Raw genomic sequence first — 17,837 nt, 5'->3', positions numbered from 1 at the left:
CTTTCTGCAGGGTTTTTATCATAAATGGGTGTTGAATTTTGTTGAAAGCTTTCTCTGCATCTATTGAGATGATCATATGGTTTTTCTCCTTCAATTTGTTAGTATGGTGTATCACATTGATTGATTTGCATATATTGAAGAATCCTTGCATTCCTGGGATAAACCCCACTTGATCATCGTGTATGATCCTTTTAATGTGCTATTGGATTCTGTTTGCTAGTATTTTGTTGAGGATTTTTGCATCTATGTTCATCAGTGATATTGGCCTGTAGTTTTCTTTCTTTGTGACATCTTTGTCTGGTTTTGGTATCAGGGTGATGGTGGCCTTGTAGAATGAGTTTGAGAGTGTTCCTCCCTCTGCTATATTTTGGAGGAGTTTGAGAAGGATAGGTGTTAGCTCTTCTCTAAATGTTTGATAGAATTTGCCTGTGAAGCCATCTGGTCCTGGGCTTTTGGTTGTTGGAAGATTTTTTTTTTTTTTTTTTTTTTTGCGGTACGCGGGCCTCTCACTGTTGTGGCCTCTCCCGTTGCGGAGCACAGGCTCCGGACGCACAGGCTCAGCAGCCATGGCTCACGGGCTCAGCCGCTCCGCGGCACGTGGGATCTTCCCAGACCGGGGCACGAACCCGCGTCCCCTGCATAGGCAGGCAGACTCTCAACCGCTGCGCCACCAGGAAAGCCCTGTTGGAAGATTTTTAATCACAGTTTCAATTTCAGTGCTTGTGATTGGTCTGTTCATATTTTCTATTTCTTTCTGGTTCAGCCTCGGAAGGTTGCACTTTTCTAAGAATTTGTCCATTTCTTCCAGGTTGTCCATTTTATTGGCATAGAGTTGCTTGTAGTAATCTCTCATGATACTTTGTATTTCTGCAGTGTCAGTTGTTCCTTCTCCTTTTTCATTTCTAATTCCATTGATTTGAGCCTTCTCCTTTTTTCTTGATGAGTCTGGCTAACGGTTTATCAATTTTGTTTATCTTCTCAAAGAACCAGCTTTTACTTTTATTGATGTTTGCTATCATTTCCTTCATTTCTTTTTCATTTATTTCTGATCTGCTCTTTATGATTTCTTTCCTTCTGCTAACTTTGGGGGTTTTTTTGTTCTTCTTTCTCTAATTGCTTTAGGTGTAAGGTTAGGTTGTTTATTTGAGATGTTTCTTGTTTCTTAAGGTAGGATTGTATTGCTGTAAACTTCCCTCTTAGAACTGCTTTTGCTGCATCCCATAGGTTTTGGGTCGTCATGTTTTGATTGCCATTTTTTCCTAGGAATTTTTTGATTTCTTCTTTGATTTATTCAGTGATCTCTTGGTTATTAAGTAGTGTATTGTTTAGCCTCCATGTGTTTGTATTTTTCACAGATTTTTCCTGTAATTGATATCTGGTCTCATAGCGTTGTGGTCAGAAAAGATACTTGATACGATTTCAATTTTCTTCTATTTACCAAGGCTTGATTTGTGACCCAAGATATGATCTCTCCTGGAGAATGTTCCATGAGCACTTGAGAAGAATGTGTATTCTGTTGTTTTTGGATGGAATGTCCTAGAAATGTCAATTAAGTCCATCTTGTTTAATGTATCATTTAAAGCTTGTGTTTCCTTATTTATTTTCATTTGGGATGATCTGTCCATGGGTGAAAGTGAGGTGTTAAAGTCCCCTACTATGATTGTGTTACTGTCAATTTCCCCTTTTATGGCTGTTAGTATTTGCCTTATGTATTGAGGTGCTCCTATATTGGGTGCATAAATATTTACAATTGTTATATCTTCTTCTTGGATCTATCCTTTGATCATTATGTAGTGTCCTTCTTTGTCTCTTATAATAGTCTTTATTTTAAAGTCTCTTTTGTCTGATATGAGAATTGCTACTCCAGCTTTCTTTTGATTTCCATTTGCATGGAATATCTTTTTCCATCCCCTCACTTTCAGTCTGTATGTGTCCCTAGGTCTGATGTGGGTCTCTTGTAGACAGCATATATACGGGTCTTGTTTTTGTATCCATTCAGCTAGTCTATGTATTTTGGTTGGAGCATTTAATCCATTTACATTTAAGGTAATTATCGATATGTATGTTCCTATTCCCATTTTCTTAATTGTTCTGGGTTTGTTATTGTAGGTCTTTTCCTTCTCTTGTGTTTCCTGCCTAAAAAAGTTCCTTTATCATTTGTTGTAAAGCTGGTTTGGTGGTGCTGAATTCTCTTAGCTTTTGCTTGTCTGTAAAGATTTTAATTCCTACATCAAATCTGAATGAGATCCTTGCTGTGTAGAGTAATCTTGGTTGTAGGTTTTTCTCCTTCATCACTTTAAATATGTCTTGCCACTCCCTTCTGGCTAGCAGAGTTTCTGCTGAAAGATCAGCTGTTATCCTTATGGGGATTCCCTTGTGTGTTATTTTTTGTTTTTCCCTTGCTGCTTTTATACGTTTTCTTTGTATTTAATTTTTGATAGTTTGATTAATATGTTTCTTGGCGTGTTTCTACTTGGATTTATCCTGTATGGGACTCTCTGTGCTTCCTGGACTTGATTAACTATTTCCTTTCCCATATTAGGGAAGTTTTCAACTATAATCCCTTCAAATATTTTCTCAGCCCCTTTCTTTTTCTCTTCTTCTTCTGGGACCCCTAGAATTCAAATGTTGGTGCATTTAATGCTGTCCCAGAGGTCTCTGAGACTGTCCTTAGTTCTTTTCATTCTTTTTTCTTTATTCTGCTCTGCAGTAGTTATTTCTACTATTTTATCTTCCAGGTCTTTTATCCATTCTTCTGCCTCAGTTATTGTGCTATTGATTCCTTCTAGAGAATTTTTCATTTCATTTATTTTGTTGTTCATCATTGTTTGTTTGCTCTTTAGTTCTTCTAGGTCCTTGTTAAACGTTTCTTGTATTTTCTCTATTCTATATCCAAGATTTTGGATCATCTTTACTATCATTATTATGAATTCTTTTTCAGGTAGACTGCCTATTTCCTCTTCATTTGTTAGGTCTGGTGGGTTTTACCTTGCTCCTTCATCTGCTGTGTGTTTTTCTGTCTTCTCATTTTGCTTAACTTACTGTGTTTGGGGTCTTCTTTTTGCAGGCTGCAGGTTCGTAGTTCCCGTTGTTTTTGGTGTCTGCCCCCAGTGGCTAATGTTGGTTCAGTGGGCTGTGTAGGCTTCCTGGTGGAGAGGACTAGTGCCTGTGTTCTGGTGGATGAGGCTGGATCTTGTCTTTCTGGTGGGCAAGTCCATGTCTGGTGGTGTGTTTTGGGGTGTCTGTGGCCTTATTATGATTTTTGGCATCCTCTCTGCTAATGGATGGGGTTGTGTTCCTGTCTTGCTAGTTGTTTGGCATAGGGTGTCCAGCACTGTAGCTTGCTGGTCGTTGAGTGAAGCTGGGTCTTGGCCTTGTGATGGAGATCTCCGGGGAGATTTTTGCCGTTTGATATTATGTGGAGCTGGGAGGTCTCTTGTGGACCAGTGTCTTGAAGTTGGCTCTCCCACCTCAGAGGCACAGCACTGACTCCTGGCTGGAGTATCAAGAGCCTTTCATCCACATGGCTCAGAATAAAAGGGAGAAAAAATAGAAAGAAAGAAAGAAAGGAAGGAAGGAAGAAAGAAGATAAAATAAAATAAAATAAAGTTAAATAAAATAAAGTATAAAAAATAATTATTAAGAGAAAAAATTTTAAAAGTAAAAACAACAACAAAAAATGGACGGACAGAACCCTAGGACAAATGGTAAGAGCAAAGCTATACAGACAAAAATCACAGAGAGAAGCATATACATATACACTCACAGAAAGAGAAAAGGGGGAAAAAATATATCTTTGCTCCCAAAGTCCACCTCCTCAATTTGGGATGATTCGTTGTCTATTCAGGTATTCCACAGATGCAGGGTACATCAAGTTGATTGTGGAGATTTAATCCGCTGCTTCTGAGGCTGCTGGGAGAAATTTCCCTTTCTCTTGTTTGTTCGCACAGCTCCTGGGCTTCAGCTTTGGATTTGGCCCCGCCTCCGCGTGTAGGTTGCCTGAGGGCGTCTGTTCGCTCAGACAGGACGGGGTTAAAGGAGCAGCTGATTTGGGGCCTCTGGCTTACTCAGGCCGGGGGGAGGGAGGGGCACAGAATGCGGGGCGAGCCTGCAGCGACAGAGGCCAGTGTGACGTTGCACCAGCCTGAGGCGCGCCGTGCGTTCTCCCAGGGAAGTTGTCCCTGGATCACGGGACCCTGGAAGCAGCGGGCTGCACAAGCTCCCGGGAGGGGCGGTGTGGAGAGTGAGCTGTGCTCGCACACAGGCTTCTTGGTGGCTGCAGTAGCAGCCTTAGTGTCTCATGCCCGTCTCTGGGGTCCGCGCTGATAGCCGCGGCTCGCACCCGTCTCTGGAGCTTCTTTAAGCAGCGCTCTTAATCCCCTCTCCTCGCGCACCAGGAAACAAAGAGGCAAGAAAAAGTCTCTTGCCTCTTCGGCAAGTCCAGACTTTTCCCGGACTCCCTCCTGGCTAGCTGTGGCGCACTAGCCCCCTTCAGCCTGTGTTCAAGCCGCCAACCCCAGTCCTCTCCCTGGGATCTGACCGAAGCCGAGCCTCAGCTCCCAGCCCCGCCTGCCCCGGCGGGTGAGCAGACAAGCCTCTGGGGCTGGGGAGTGCTGGTTGGATCCTCTGTGTGGGAATCTCACAGCTTTGCCCTCCGCACCCCTGTGGCTGCGCTCTCCTCCATGGCTCTGAAGCTTCCCGCCTCTGCCACCCCCCTTCTCCACCCGCGAAGGGGCTTCCCAGTGTGTGGAATCCTTTCCTCCTTCACAGCTCCCTGCCACTGGTGCAGGTCCCGTCCCTATTCTTTTGTCTCTGTTTATTCTTTCTTTTTCCCTACCCAGGTACGTGGGGGGGTTTCTTGCCTTTTGGGAGGTCTGAGGTCTTCTGCCAGCGTTCAGCAGGTGTTCTGTAGGAGCTGTTCCACATGTAGATGTATTTCTGATGTATCTGTGGGGAGGAAGGTGATCTCCGCCGTCTTACTCTTACACCATCTTGAAGCTCCTCCACATGTGTTATTTTCTATTGTTGCTGTTTGGTTGTAGCCTTTCTAGTGTGTGTTACGTGGCCTAATTTTTATTATCGTTTTAAGACTTTTCAAGAAAGCTTTAGGCTTTTCTCGTTTGTGCTCTCAAGCAACGGTTTACACCTCCCTTAAATTATTTGCCACTACATCCTATAATCTCTTTCTTTGCCCCTTTACCCTCTTCTTGAAACCAGGATTGGCAGTCTTACTCCTTTTGTATTTGCAGGGCTCGGTAATGCTTGTGAATGAATGAATAAAGGAATGAGGGAATTGTGGGGACGAGAAATGTTGGGAAGTGATATTTCTTTATGATTACTGCTGTTGTGCCAGGTACTACTGCATAGTGCTAACATACTATCTCATTTAATTTTTATAAGATTAGTAAGAATAAGGTGTTATGGCCTTCATTTTACAGAAGGAGAAATTAAACAAGAGGAAATATCTTGTCACCCAGTCACAAAGCATAGAGCCTGGCTTTAAACCCAATGCTCTCTGAATCCAAAACCTGTGTTGATTTCACAACAACGTGCCACAATAGAAAAAAAAAAAACAATAGGGACCATTATTACTCTCATTACTACAACTATGACTACCTCCACTCATTGGATGCTTCCTGTGTGCCATATACCATGACGGCTATTTTTGAGCTACTATCTAATTTAATCATTTTAAGAATCTAGTGACTCAAACGTTATTATTGTTACAGACAAGTGAAATAGTCACTGAAAAGTTAAGTAATTTGTCCAGGATCAAACACCAGCTAATAAGCGATGAGCTCAAAACCAGGTCTAAGTGTAAAGTGTTTGCACTTCTATCAATGTAGGGAAAAATGCCTCAAAGATCTGAAAGTTTACCTGGTTATCTGACGGGATGGGAAGTCAGTCAGGTAACCAGGCAACCAGAATTCCCAACAAATTTTTCCAAGTATTCTTGGTTTTCTTAATTGCCTCCAATCATGATTTTAGTGGTGTCAATATTTGGCTAAATCTATGTATAATGAAAAAAGTACTCTGTAACCCTAAAAGAATCTTCTGTTCGCTGACTTACTGTGTTTTAAATCATCTTACCTATAATATATGTAAAGTATAGTACATCTGATTGACAATTTTTTTTAGATAGTAACTAATTGGCTACTCCTGCTTTTAACAATTTGGTCATCCATCCATCCATTCAATATTTATGCTACATAGTCATTTTTTCTTTTATTGCATAAATTCTACCTTAGAGCTATGTGAAATACTGGTAAGAATTCATGGTAAAGATAAATAAGAAACATTATAACAAGTATAACAATTAAAGGAATGTACTCTGATTTTATACTGATTTATATACTCTGATTTCAGAGTATCTTTCCAGGATTTATAGTAGGTTATTAAATATTGGAAATCCCCTACATGGTCATGTTTTGGAGGCAGGTATAAGTGGAAAAGAAGATGCATCATATGACTTTAAGCTTCAAATAATTTTAATCAATGTATTGATTAAAATTCTCAATATCCTATTTTGATGTTTCACCCATTCTTTTTGTGTCATGCTCCTCATTTCTCTTCATGCCTTTTTCAAGGTTTTTTTGTTTGTTTGTTTGTTTGTTTTGTTTTAGTTCAATAGAGACCTGTGTTACCATTTGGCATATGTCTCCCTTGTCAGTGACATCTTGAAAATTAAAAAAAATAATACCTCCCTCGCCTGCATCCACTCAGGTTGGCTGCCTGTAACTGCCCCGTGCTTCAAAATATGTTACCTTATTAAATTCTGCAAATTGTTCTGAACATTGTCTCTATAAATGTTTTGGAAGGGCTTTACTGTCAGGTCAGCTTTCTAAGGGCTAGAAATATGTCAGACCTGGCAGCCTTACCTTTATTTAAGAGCCAAAATACAAATAAGTAGATTACAAAGCAATCAATCAATACAGCATTGCAGGATGTTGCGGTGCGGTTGGCATTGACCTCGAAGTTTGGCACCCTCATTTTACAGATGAGTAAGCTCATCCGTAAACCCTGCAGGAGCTGGGGTTTGCCTTGATTCCATTACAGCTGGCTGGGTAACCTTGGACATGCTGCTGTGCCTCAGTTTCCCCATGTACAAGAGAAGCGCTTTCCCTTTCTTAGATAATCCCCAGGCATTTCCCCACTTCAAGTATTTATGGTGCCATGACAAAGGTGATACATTGTATTTGATACATTTCTAGTTTTCAAAAAGCTTCTGACCTCACACAGAACATTCCTCTCATATTTTATGGGCTCTCCTTATATATTCTTTAAAAATTGGGCACACTATCAATCCATAGTTATTGGCAAAATCATAACTTTTATTCACTGTTGAAAGAGTAAACAGACAAAGATCTTTTCCCCATTCAGAGCATTTCTTCACTTTTTTCCCTTCCTGGTTTGTTGTTGTAGAGTTGCTTGGGGATATTAGGTTACTGACCTTTGTTTTTCTTTCTACAAGAAGCTTTCACTAAAGTATTTGGGGGAGGGGGTGGTCATATAAGAAACAATGACTCTCACATGCAAGTAATTAAATGGATGTAAGGCGAGAAAAAAGTGGCACAAATTTGAATTAATTTTCTTTCTGAAAACTTGTGGAGCCTAATCTGAAAGTTGTGTGCCAGAGTGCACAGGTTTTCTGAGAATATTACCTCTCTTTCGTTACATGGTTATATGGGTAAGTTTAGTAGCCTTGCGAGGCCTGGGCAGACAAGTTTGGCAATCTTGGCAAACTAATCTGATGTTATGCACACTTTTCTACTCAACTGTAAAAATCTATTTCATTCAGATACCACCTGCTATTCTTACGGCAAGTCTTTAGAATAGAGATCCTAAATGTGTCTAAAATATGTAATATGTCTGTGATCGAAATAAATAGAGACTGGGGTGACTTAACAAACTTGCTTTTACATGTGCTGACCAGCACGTGCAGAATTCTCAAGTAGGTTATGTTAGCCTTCCCACTTTCAATGCCTTTATGGATGTGGTGTTTATATATCCTAGATTTTCCAGGGCAACCCTGGGTTGTAAATATTCTGTCCTGTTGTTCCCATAAGTAAAATCATACTTGTCAAGCTATGTGTCATGAGTTTTGGTTTGGAAAATATGGATGCCGTATGTCCATCAGAGCCTGTTTTTTTCTGGCCTGATACCTTACGCTATTGCTCTACCATGCTCTACCCCTAGCCCACTTCCCATTCTCATCTGAGGCTTGTTTCTGCTTCAGTCCACTTGCTCTCTCTGCCTAGTGTCTAGGGGGCAATGTGAAGAGTAAACTAATCTGCGCTAATGGACAAGCAGGAGAAAACGGGGTCAGGAGAATCTACACATCTAGAGTGTTCTCCCTCCTCCCAGGTAACATAAGTGACACTCTGGAAATAGTGCCTTGGCTTCGCTTATCTGTAAGACAAAGTTGTTCTTTGGCTGGTTTGTGGGTGGAGCTTTCTTGGAGGAGACAGGACCCTCCTCATTTCACTGCAAGGTTGGCTTCCTACCCTGTCAATATCTACCCTGTCCGCCAACTTTGCATATGTGTCCCAGATATGATTAGATCCCTATAACGGAAGGAGAGGGGTAAAAGGCCAGTGTGCCAACTTTACTTCTCTGCCCACAATTATTTCTTCTGGTATGTGTACACCGCTCACATGCTCTCTTTTATAAAGTTGGAAAGCAAAATTGTTTTATGACAATATTTGCTGAGACAGCAAGACAAATCTATGCCTCTCCATTGTTAAATCCCTTTCCCCACCCAACCCTGACTTAAAAGAAATTTTTTTTTTCTTTAATGAGGAGGCTAAGTTTAACATTTATAGAAAGATGTTTAGGATTATTTGAAATATTTGTAGATTTCATGTTCATTGCCTGCCATTTTCCTTTTAGCATAACCTTGTTATTTCTGTTTATTTTATGTGATTTTATTATGTAAACATAAAGATTTCCACTAACTGTCCAAACAGCTTGCTTTTAAAATCTCTGCGCAACCACTTTTGTTTGTATCACCTTTTTTTTTCTTGTCTTGGTTTGGTACTTAACTGTGATAAATTTCATCTGCATTTCCTTTAACTCTTTAAAAACTAACTCCTCATTCCTCTCTGTTAAGCAGTTTACCTTTCAGAAATTCAATCAGCATTTTGGGGGCACTTTATATTATCTTAAAAAGCAACATCAGTACCTTGACTTTTCAATGCTGAGAGCATTTGCTGAACTAGATGCTTTCAATATCATCTATTATTTTTAATCATACATGGTTAAGTCTCAAGATCAGTTTCCTCAGTTTGCGGACTATTTAGGAAACTAGAAGAGCGAGCAAGCACACGATGCCTTTAGAAACAGGATACACATTTAGTGTCATTATTATCCTAATCAATATCTGAGTGATTAATCTGCTTTATTATCAAATCCAGGCTTTCCTTGCAGTCTGTTATCAGTTTGTTGTTCCTGTTCTTTTATATCCACATTCAGCTAATTTAGTGCTGATACTGTAGAGTCACCTGGTCTCTTTTGTTAACTGAAATCTTCTAATAATTGTATTTAACCGAGGCCTTGGTATGTATCAGATGTGTTAACTTCTAAAATCTTAACAACAAATCTGAAAGATTGGTATAATTATCCCCATTTTACAGATAGGAACATAAGTTTAGAGTGAGTAAATCATAATTTTTCAGTCTCACAGCTAGTGAGAATGAGGCTTAAATTCAAACCAAAGTGTGTCTGACTTAAAAACCCCCATTTCTAACCACTGTGCTGTAGTACTTCCTGTTAACGATGGATAAAGGTGTCTGTTATGTAAATCAACATAGTCACTGACGATGGACTTCCTTCTTTTATACTGAAATGTCCATATATGAAAGCATTTAATATTAGCCTTGTCCGGCTTTCTTTTTTTATTTGAAAAATGCCAAAAGCACATCATATATTCATAAAATTATATAAAATAAGAGCTGAAAAGACTTCCTTATCCTTCCAAGGTCTTACACTCCTTGGTGTGTATACTTTCAAAGTTCTCCTAGGCATATCTAGAGGTGACTCCATAGATACTTCCTTTTTAATTTTTCACAGTCTTATCTTGAGGTTTATTACCAAAATTACTGTATCTTATTGCTTTCTGCTTGCATAGGGAACATATAAAAATTTATTCCTCAGGAAAATACTGTAAAATATCTTCATTTTTTTTCTTTTTTTATAAGGATTTTGAGAGTCAGAGTCTGTAAGCTGTGAATCAGTCAGGCAAATAGTTTTAAAATATTGACTTTTTTCTCCTTATATTTGCCCATTGTGAGACCATGGGGTGAGATATTTAGTCAAATACTTAATACTTCATACCATCTTTTTCTCTAAGTGGAGGGTTGGAGATTCTTACAGACCCTTCCCTCTTTTAGATCAGAAACTTCTTTTAAAAACATATTTAATATTGGCTCTTTGATGCTCCCATCCTCTACTGAAAATGGGGGTATTTTCATAATGACCAAGTCTGGGAGGCAAGGATGAAAGGGTAAAGGAAGGGCGGTCATCACTGCAGACATTCCAGGAGCACTTCTTTGGCTCCTTTGAATCCTTCAGAGTTGGTCTTGGGTAAAACTGCATAGAAGGTAGAGCTTGCCTTTGTCCTTTTCTTAACTAGGGCATTCTCCTTTCTGCCTTTGGGCTCCAACTGAAGGCTGTAAACCTATTACATTTCCGGTTACATGCCAGGGCCTTTGTTTTCATGTCTTGTTTCTCTCTGCTGGACTATGTAAACCATGCGAGGCAGGGACCTTGTCTTTGTAACCCAGCATCTAGTTAGTTCTGAATCAATGGGTGTTAAATGAAGACAAACCCATATATGAGTGATTGGATGATGACGAATGCTGTTTGGACTCCCTAGAATAAACCACAGGGATTTTCAGTGGGGTATTAACATTAGCCTGAGAAGCAGAATGTGCTCCTGGACAGAGCACAGGTTTGAAGTCATCACTCTCCCAAGCCCTCCACTTACCAGGAGTATGATCTTTGCTGAATTCTGAGGTTTTTGGTTTTAGCTGCTCTGTCCGTGACATGGGCATAACATCACCCATGGCCTGTGTTGCTGTCAAGATTCAATGATAAAATGATACAACCTGCCTGGTCCTGATTCAGACTACATTGACTTATTTATTTATTTACTTATTTCAATTTTTAAAAATACTTACTGATGGTAAAGTACCCATAACATAAAATCAACTATCTTAACAGTTTTTTTTTTTTGTTTGTTTGTTTGTTTTTGCGGTATGCGGGCCTCTCACTGTTCTGGCCTCTCCCGTTGCGGAGCACAGGCTCCAGACGCGCAGGCTCAGTGGCCATGGCTCACGGGCCCAGCCGCTCCGCGGCATGTGGGATCCTCCCGGACCGGGGCACGAACCCGTGTCCCCTGCATTGGCAGGTGGACTCTCAACCCCTGCGCCACCAGGGAAGCCCTTAACCGTTTTTAAGTACACAGTTCAAGAGTGTTAAATACATTCACATTGTTGTGCAACCAATCTACTGAACTCTTTTCTTCTTGCAAACCTGAAACTAGATACCCATTAAACTACAACTTCCCATTCTCCCCTACCCCTGGCCCTGGGAACTACCATTCTACTTTCTGTCTTTGTGAATTTGACTAGTCAAGGCACCTCATATAAGTGGGATCTTACGTGTTTGTCTTTTTGTGACTGGCCTATTGCACTTGGAATAATGTCTTCAAGGTTCATCCATGTCATAGTATGTGTCAGAATCTCCTTCGTTTTTAAGGCTGACTAATATTCCATTGTAAGTACATATAGACCACATTTTGTTCATCATTCATTCATCCCTGAACACTTGGTTTGCCTCCACCATTTGGCTATTATGACTAATGCTGCTATGAACTTGGGTGTATAAGTATCTCTTCAAGACCCTGCTTTCGATTCTTTTGGGCATACACACCCAGAAGTGAAATTGCTGGATCACATGGAAATTCTATTTTTAATGTTTTGAGGAACTGACATGCTGTTTTCCATAGTGACTGCACCATTTTACATTCCCACTAGTGGTGCACAAGTGTTCCAATCTCTCCACAACCTCTTCAACGCTTGTTATTTTCTCTTTTTTTGACAGTATCTAGCCTAAAGGGGTTGAAGTGGAATCTCATTGTGGGTTCACTTTGTATTCTCCTAATATTTAGTTATGTTGAGTATGTTTTTACGTGCTTTTTGGCCATTTGTATTTCTCCTGTGGCGAAATGTCTATTCAAATCTTTTGCAGACAATATAGAATTTAAATTGATAGCAATAACAATATGACTACTACTGCTATGGATGATCATTCATTAATCTGATCATTTTTATGTGGCCTCATCTGTGCCAGAGCCCACTCTAGGAATTAGAGATACAACAGAGGGAAAAATAGACAAAAATTCCTCCTCTCAAGGAGCTTACGTACAAAATAAATGAGTAAAATATAGAATATATTAGGAAATGATAAGAGTAATGGAAAAACCAAAGTGCAGAAGGAAGATAGGAATTGGGAAGGGATTGGGTTTTAGATAGGGTGGCTAGGAAAAGCTTCCCTAAGAAGGTGCAGACAGTTTTGAAGAAAGTGAGGTAGTGAGTGGTAGCAGTATCCAAGGAAAGAAATTTCTAGACAGGAAACAACCAGCACAAAACCCCAAGGCAGAAGTATGCCTGGTGTCAGTGTCAGTGCCATTGGGCTGGCGTCTAGGGAAAGGAAGGATAACAGGAGAGGAGGGCTGAGGTAGGGGTGTGTGTGTGTGTGTGCATGCGCACACATATGCCCAGTCAGGTAAATCCTTGTAAGATTTGCCAGATAAAATATAGATGCTCCATTAAATTTTAATTTAATTTCAGTTAAACAACAAATACTTTTTAAAAGTACAAGTATGTCCCAAATATTGTATGAAACATGCTTGTACTAAACATTATTCATTTAACTGGGCCCTTATATTTTTATTTGCTAAATCTGACAATGCTCCTCGTAGGCTATTGTAATGACTAGCTTTTACTCAGGGTCAGATGGGGAGTAACACCATCTGATTTAGCTTTAACAAGGTCACTTGCTGCTGTGTTGAGAATATACCCCAGGGAAGCAATAATAGAAACAGAGAGACCAGAGAGGAGGATGTTGCATTAATCTACACAAGAGATGATAGTAGCTTGGACCAGAGTAGTAGCAGTAGAGGTGGTGATAAGGGGTCAGATTTTGAAGGTCATTATCAATTTTATACATGTGCTTCTCCTTCTAGTAATTTTAAAAGAGAATATCCAAAGCAGGCAATGTTTTGTCTAAAGGAATGACTCTTCATTCATCCAAAAAACCATTTATTTAGCATTTGTACTGTACTAGCACTGACACCATACTAGCTGCACACAGTTAAATAAAAACCCAATCTCAGGACTCAAGGAATTTGTAGTGTAGCTGGCAGAATTCCGACTATGTGCTGTCTGGTTTAGGGGAAATACTCGAGGCAAACATGCTTGGTACCCAGAAGTCCTATCAAGTAGATGGCATCCATTATCTTATAAGAAGGGTGGCCATATAGTTTATCATCCAAACTGGGATACTTCTGAGACTGAAAAGTTGTGTTACTAATAATTACGCCAGGTAAAGAGCTGCAAATCAGCACTGCCCCAGGCGAACTCAGATCTAAGGTCTTTGTACTCTTGAGGTCCACTCCAATAGTGGTTTTGAGTACAGGTGGTGAGAAAGGGGCATAACATGTCGCCGACTTGTAAACTTTTAAATGAATTCCCATGGTTTACCTATCAACCACAAGAAATAAAATATTTATTATCTAAAAAATTAGGAATAACATGCAGGCAAAATAAAGGAATATTGGCCACAGGGCAAGATGTTTGTATGTTTATCAGTTGGTTTGCCATAGATTATCTGGATGTGAATCTGTAGTTATCCTTATAACAAATGTTCCGTTCACTGTGTAGGGAAAAAGCATGGTTAAGTGAAATTTGATCTGACTTATAAAGAGTATAGAGAAAGCTCCTTATGCCTTCCTTTCTTTGGATGGTATTATTTTGGCTCGTCATGTCTTGCTTGTTGAAAAGTGCTTGTTATTCTTACTAAGTGACTTAAGGGTTTTTAGACATCACTATTATCCTTAGACCAATGAGGAAAAAGCATGTGAAGTATTTACAGCTTTATTGCAAGTTTTATGTGCTGGAAGTAAGGTATATATATCCTACCTTATGGAAGGAGTCTATTTTCTGCTACTGAATCAGGCCTGGGGGCTTTTTGGTCACTGCAGTGAGAGTGCTCGTGAGTAAATTCAGATGCGTTTTAGTGCATGGTAATGTGATTTTTAAAATTGTTCAAACAATCAATTTACTGTTGTCATCACATCTCTTCAGATTTTCCAGTGCAAATTTGACACCATTGTTCTTATTAACAATTAAAAAAAAAGTTTTGGCCCTCAAGTTTCCATTATAAGGGATGCATTCTTGAAGTTATCGTTACATTAAAATTCTTACTACAAATGAAGCCAGCTAAAAATGTTTACCAACTTGAATTGAGCTCATCATGTTTTGTTTGCTGAATAGTGTTTTGTGATTTCACCAACATAAGAATGAGTCTCCAAACTATTTTTAAAAGTAGAGCTTTTACTCTAAAGAAGTGCTTGCCTCATTTTCTTCGTGCTACTCCAAACAAGATGTTGTTTATTACTTTGAAACACTATATGTAAACCCCAGGAATATGTTAAATATGATTGAAGTCTTGGCTGTCTTTAACAAATTGAAGTTTCCAGAAATTTAGCTGTGTTTAAAAACCAAAGCCATGTTTTCAGGAAAGATTTCTATTTCCAAATATGTGGTTGCCCAAACCTTTTATATTTTCATGTCAAATTCAGCTGCCAAATAACACACACTGTACCTTAGCTATAATAGCAAAACACACATAGACTTCAGATTTTAAGAAGCACTGCAAGAACAACTATGATCATATTTCTTGAACTTGTGCTATGCATATGCATAGAAGTGTGTTTTAGAGTAAGCTGTGTAAGGCACCGGTCACTTACACTGGTACAAATTGACATGCACAGCACAAGATTTGTACTGTGTGACAACTGATCTGGGAAAGTACAGGAATTCCTAGCCAGACCAAAATGAGGTCAAGGAAGTCGCTTTTATAATAATAGTGGTTATCTGTTGAATGTGTGATCTGGCAGTGATATGATATTGACCATAGGCGATTATGCATATTTCTAAACTGGTTGTGATCAAGCCCGGAGTAAGAGAAATCCCCTAGTTTGTGATAAAAGGCTATTTATTGCCCTTTTATTTCCTTCATATGCTTTACTTAATCATTTATAAAAGACAAATTAAAAGTGAATACTAATTTCATTTTGTGTTTTATTCTGTATTCTTTCCTACACGTTAGGGATATCTATTAATACATGCTCTTAATAGTTTTGGCACAAGTTCAATGTCAAGGAATGAATGAGGTACTCATTTTATAGTCTTCTTAAGGGACAATAATGTGGTTCAGTGACAATGTGTCTTTATTTCTTTGGGGGCAGGGTTCTCTGATATGAGTCATAAGGGATAGAGACCTATTAGTTATTTTTTTCTCAGCTAGTGCAATGATGCAAAATTTTTGTTCCACTATAATGCATTTTCTTAGAATGGCATTATCAGGAATAGTGTATAGATTAATGCCTGAGAAACTGGTTGATCACACGGGATTTTACTTTCCTTTATCCCTTCAATGTGACTGAAAACTCATATTCTATATTTTCATATCAATGACAATGTGATGACACAGCAAAGGAGTTATATTGGCTTGTTGCACACATCAACTGTAGTCTTCTTTTCTTTGTGGAAAAAATATGTTTATTTTGAACAAGAAAAAAGAAACTTGAGCGTTTTAAGTATCAGGAAGGCGACGTTAGAGAGGATGTTGGCTGTTGTTGGCTGTTGTTTACCTACTCCGTGGGCAGAACAAGGAGAAATGGGATTGAATTTTAGTAAGACAGGTTTCAATTAGCCATGCAGAAGCACTTACGTAACACACCACAATGGGTTGCAATGGCTACCTTCTTTATTCCCAGGGACTCCTTCTGCTCTATTCACCAGGGCTCAGCACAGTGCCTGGCACAGAGGAGGTGCTCAACTAATATCAAATGAATAAAGAGAAAGAAGGAATTAGGGAGATGCTTATAAAAAACATAATAAGGTATTAATTTTAAGGTTTAACAGTGCCATTGTTTTAGAACATCTGCAAGGAAATCAAAATTGTAAATATTGAAGAATCTCCCTGGAATTTTAAAATGATAACAATATGCCATATTTACCTACACAGTTTCCATTTTTTCCTCAGACATTTTTCCTTTAAAGCAGTACAGTATAAAGGATATGGAGCTGTCATATTGACAGTAGTGGGCTGGGAGACTTCTGGCTCCAGCACAATTCACTACTTGTGGAGAGCCAGGGCTATTAGCTGCAGTGGTTGCCTTCAAGAAGCCTCTGAAGATGGAATATTCTGGAGATGTTAAGAGGTACGCATTTTGTCTATTTCTGAAGGGTTTTTCCACTGAGTGCTTTTATGTTTTTTGTGGGTGAGAGGGAATGTGGTCAGTTATATATTATTCTTTCTAACGTTCAGCTGGACCTCAAGAGAGGATCTTATTTGAAAGATGTAAAAAAAAGCTTCAAGCAAGGAGCCAAGTGTAGCCACCAGACATTGAGGAGTTCTGAGTGCTCAGAGAAGGTACCCCTTCCACCACATGTGGACTGCTTGTCAGAGGACCGGCCAGTGCCAGATGCCAACCAGAGAAGGCCAGTCAGCATTGCACAGCGCCCAACCCTTGGGTTGGGGTTTGGTGGCTCAGGCTCCAGGGACTTCTGTGCTAGGTTTCTGGTGCAGATGGTATCTGGGGCTGATATGGGTGGGGCCATCTCATTCATTAGGAACTGAAGGCACTCCAGAGCTTACAAGTTTCATGGGCCTAGGAAAATATTTAAGGCTTGATCACAATTATATTGGTTGCAAATTACAAGAAATACGAAATCCAGACTAATAAATACAAGCAAAATGCAGCGTTATGTCAGCTTTGAAAAGAGTATCGTAAAAATATCATTACACTTTTTTTTAAAAAATTAATTAATTTTTGGCTTCATTGGGTCTTCATTGCTGCGTGTGGGCTTTCTCTAGTTGCGTCGAGCAAGGGCTACTCTTTGTTGCAGTGTGTGGGCCTCTCACTGCGGTGGCCTCTCTCGCTGCAGAGCATGGGCTCTAGGCCCATGGGCTTCAGCAGTTGTGGCTCGTGGACTCCAGAGCGCAGGCTCAGCAGTTGTGGCGCATGGGCCCAGCTGCTCCATGGCATGTGGGATCTTCCTGGACCAGGGCTGGAACCCGGGTCCCCTGCATTGGCAGGCGGATTCTTAACCACTGCGCCACCAGGGAAGCCCAATATCATTACATTTGAAAACAGTTTTTAGGTTAAACATTTTCACTCTGCAAGCCTTCTTATGTGCTTGATGATGGGTTGAAAATAGTTGATTATAAATTTGGCGTATCACTTGAGAAACAAAATTATAAAGATTCCTTGAAATAAAATGATAAACATTGCTTCAAAATTTTTACAGCAAAATGATTTTACTTAATGTGGAACGTGAGTATATTTTAATCTGTTTGATATAATTGCTCTCTAGAAGTAATGGTACATGGGGTCTGCAGAGCGTTTAAGCTGCCTCAAATCTGGGAGACTGAATGGGAAAAAGTATGAGGTTAGGTATATTTTAAAGGGTGCTAAGAGAACATTACATAGATGCCTAGCAATATTTCCTTATAAAGTGAAGTATCCAATGAGCCCCTTGCTTTCA

At 39.6% G+C, this 17,837-nt stretch overlaps 1 long non-coding RNA gene across 1 annotated transcript in view; it reads left to right on the top strand.

Annotated features, from left to right (window-relative positions):
• Nucleotides 1-4,097: 4,097 nt before the first annotated feature.
• LOC111172736 (uncharacterized) overlaps nt 4,098-17,837 on the top strand; it is a 28,060-nt gene continuing 14,320 nt past the window's right edge. Inside the window, exon 1 of the long non-coding RNA XR_002644010.3 lies at nt 4,098-16,510. This is a non-coding gene — a long non-coding RNA (uncharacterized LOC111172736). The remainder of the gene's footprint in view (nt 16,511-17,837) is intronic.

Source organism: Delphinapterus leucas, chromosome 8, assembly GCF_059928025.1.
Source record: "Delphinapterus leucas isolate spDelLeu-1000000601 "Yukka" chromosome 8, BTC_Dleu_Yukka2, whole genome shotgun sequence".
In the NCBI taxonomy this organism is placed as follows: Eukaryota; Metazoa; Chordata; class Mammalia; order Artiodactyla; family Monodontidae; genus Delphinapterus; species Delphinapterus leucas.
This window is presented reverse-complemented; position numbering and strand designations above follow the sequence as displayed.